The sequence below is a fragment of the Urocitellus parryii genome, chromosome 2, assembly GCF_045843805.1.
Source record: "Urocitellus parryii isolate mUroPar1 chromosome 2, mUroPar1.hap1, whole genome shotgun sequence".
Classification (NCBI taxonomy): domain Eukaryota; kingdom Metazoa; phylum Chordata; class Mammalia; order Rodentia; family Sciuridae; genus Urocitellus; species Urocitellus parryii.
In genome coordinates, this window is record NC_135532.1 from 38,732,727 (window position 1) to 38,736,574 (window position 3,848).

Consider the following 3,848-nt stretch of genomic DNA (forward strand, 5'->3'; position numbering starts at 1 on the left):
CATATTGTATGGAAAAGGGATCGAGTGTGACCAGGGGTTGTTTTATTTATAGGTAGACACTCCTTACGTGGTATCATTAACACGGTTTTTGTAATCCTGAAAATGAAATGTACTTTTCATTGTAAGCCAACCTGCACATGCCCAAACATACACACAAAACCAGTTTTATGAACAAATCCTTGTCCTTACAATTTGCCCTGCTGTCGGATGTTTACGTTATTTATTTTCCATAAAACTACACTTCTGTACAACTTTAAGAACTTTAATTTAAAAAAATGTTAATCATAACTATAATTTACAAAATCCTAAAAGGTTAGGTTCTGCAGTCGGACAAACTCTGATTAAATGGCCCTTCTCCCCTAAGGATCTTCCTACTAGCTTTTTCACGGCATTTGAAATTTCCACTTCACTCACATAAGGTAAGGCCCAGATGGCTTCTTTTTAAAATACAGAGCAGGACAACAGTCAGTCCAGTATCAGTTGCCAGCACTTTCATAGGACACAGGAGGTAGATTTTCTGTTCTGTCAGCACTGGGAAGTCTTGCAGATAAGTTCTAGATATATTATGGGGCCCCTGGATAGCTAGGTATCCTTATGAAGCTATATCTAGGTCCCAGGAGGAGGGGGGTCAGTTAAATAATTTACACGCTTAAATATATTCCTTCTGGCTCTGGAAAAGATTTAAGATGGCTTACAAAGAGAGATGTAGCTCAGCAAGGTCAAAAAGGTAAGGATAATAATAAAAAAAACAGGCAAAAGAAAAATGATGGTAGGATTATAGGATGGAGCCAGGAGCCAGATAAATATACAAATCACATTTCTTGAAATTCTAGGCACTTATTAGAAGAGCATCCTGTCATTGAGTTAAACATTTCAAGGAGATTGTTTGAAGAAGGAGGATAAAATGATCCACAGACTGTAGAAAATGAAAGATAGATGCACTGCTTAGTTGTACAAGCCCAAGTACTTCTGCTATTGAGACTATAGCAAGACTTCTCCAGTCCGTCTTCCAAGGGAGAACACTGGGTCATATAAACAATAATGTCTTTGGACTACTGAAGTGATAAGCTTTCAAGGCCCTCTCTATGACACTTCTCATTTTTTTTTTTTAAAGAGAGAGTGAGAGGAGAGAGAGAGAGAGAGAGAGAGAGAGAGAGAGAGAGAGAGAGAGAGAGAGAATTTTTAATATTTATTTCTTAGTTCTCGGCGGACACAACATCTTTGTTGGTATGTGGTGCTGAGGATCGAACCCTGGCCGCACGCATGCCAGGCAAGCACGATACCGCCTGAGCCACATTCCCAGCCAGACACTTCTCATTTAACCAGGGGTGTCAGACCAGCATAATTCCAAAGAAACCCTTCTGCAGGTACCAGGATGATGCTTCCCTGGATTGAAGTCACTAGTGTCTGGGTCTCATCTAGAGGAAATTCATGCATTATCTAGTTCTTCTCTAGTGCCAGTCTGGGGAAAAAAAAAAAATAGAGCGAGTCGTGAATTTTCCATAAAATTAAATTTTCCATAAAATTAAATTTTCATAAAACTTCAATATTTAGAAAACTATCTTTTTGTTACACCTTAATGTTGTGAAATAAGTTAGCAACCTATGTAAGTAACGATCCTTTTTTAAAAAACCGATCTATGAAATACAAAAATCTGGGAAATCATTGACCTAGAATGGGAAGACACACAATACTCTGAGTATTATTTTTCTCAGCAGGACTTTTGATATTTTTATAACTTGCAGCAATATGCTAGAAATTAGACCTTCTGACAAATATCTGGAGAGCAGCTCTTCTATGCAAGTTTAATACAAAAACATATGTTTTAGAAATCACTCAGCCCGATTTAGACTGGAATTGATTTTGGTAGAATTGATTTAGGTATTCTGATTTAGGTAGCATTGACCTACTGTTATAAAAATTTATGAACAAGAGAAAGTCAATGACTACACAGGAACCATCCACTGTCCCTCTGACTCGAACCAGAATGATAGGGTCAAGAAAGTCCTCAGGAAGTTATTTTGGATGCTCACTAATCCAGAGACAAACGGATGAGGGACATTCCCCACAAAAATTCTAACTTGGAGCATTTTAAGTAGTTATAACCAAGTGTTAATTTTGACCATGAAACAACAACAATCAAAATTTCCAAACCCAGCAAAATGCCTACCAAATGCGTAGCTTCGAGTAATTTAACTTTTTTGGATTTCTTGCAAGTTTAACAGCTACATCTCGAGAATGAGAAACAGCATCTGGTGGACAGGATTAGTAGCCATATATAATTAACATTTATTGAATGCTGTTCTAAATATTTTACATGCAAGTACATTTGAATCTCAAAACAACTATATAAGAATTATTATTAAAAACCCATTTTATAGATGAAAAAACTGAAGCCCAGAGTTGTTAAATGAATGTTATTTCACTACTAAGAGTTCAAACCAAGCTTTATACCCTGGCAGAGTGACCCCAGAGACCTTACTCATAGCAAAATATTCCACTGATCCCTTACCTAAATAAAAGTCTAGATAAAGCCGGGTGTAGGCTTCCAGAAATGGCACTCTTGGTCTTAGAATGGTTAATTTGTGGCCACTCTTTCTGAAAGTAACCAGATAACTAGGACCATTTTCTTAGACGGCCACTTTTATCCTGTAAGAATAAAAATCATATCATCTTCAGATAAGCAAGTACGTATTGTTCTGTTCTCTACAGTCCTTGGCCTCCAACGCATCCAGAAGTGGCATCAAATTATTTCAATGAGTAAAAACAAGGGGGGGGTGGGGTTGGAGTGTGATTCTGGTACTCGGAACATTTTTATCCTATATACAAAATTTTATTGGGTGGTCCAGGAGGTCCATGAGTAGTGAATTCTCCATAAAATTAACATTTTATGGAAGGCAGCAGCAAACTCTGCATGAATATAAATATCTATGGTGTCTCTTTTGAGTTCTGGTGTCTAGATCCATATCAGATACAACTCCCCTGAGTCAAAGACCTAGAGAAGATAAAAGTAAATTGCAGACTGTCTTTTATCATGCCTACCAGTTTCTCAAAGGACAATGAGGAGCATAAGAAGGGTCAAGGTGGCTTGGCTGTGCCCACAGGCTGCCTTTTGGGCTATAGCCAGAGCTTGGGCCTCTTGGTTGCACTTTAGCCTAGAAGCCCTCTAGTCTCACACCAACTCTCCGCTCCACTGGTGCCCCTTTTCATTTTTGAGTTGTTGCCCTGGCAACACACTATGCCCTTTGATCTTTGGTCTGCAGTAATATGGACTCTCTCCAGCAGGAAGTCAATAGAAGTTCAAAATAGTTTACAAGTTAGAAAATCACAGGTGCCCGTAGACAATATGGGCCCCAGATTTTGAGATTATTCTCACTCATTTTTCTGAGTCCAAATATTACACTTTTATCGCCAACTTTCTGGGCAGAGTTTAACTGCTTGTGTTTGGGATGCTCAGGAAAATCTGCTCCCCTTCTACTCTCTGACGCTTCTTTCTGAACTCAAACTCCTCTCTGCTTTTTCTGCCTGCCTGCTTCCTTCCTTCCTTCCTTCCTTCCTTCCTTCCTTCCTTCCTTCCTTCCTTCCTTCCTTCCTTCTTTCTTTCTTTCTTTCTTTCTTTCTTTCTTTCTTTCTTTCTTTCTTTCCAACTTACAGTCTGGAATCTTTGTTATTTTTGTATAGCAATCTTTTAAAGGCTTTAAATTTCTCCAGGGGGAAATAACCTTGTTTATACAGTTATCCGGCTCATCATCAACATGTATACATGCAAGATTATCCACAAGGGACCAGTCCAGAAAGTGGAAGCATATTAATAAAGGGAGCAGACATGGAGCTACAGGGGTGCAGAG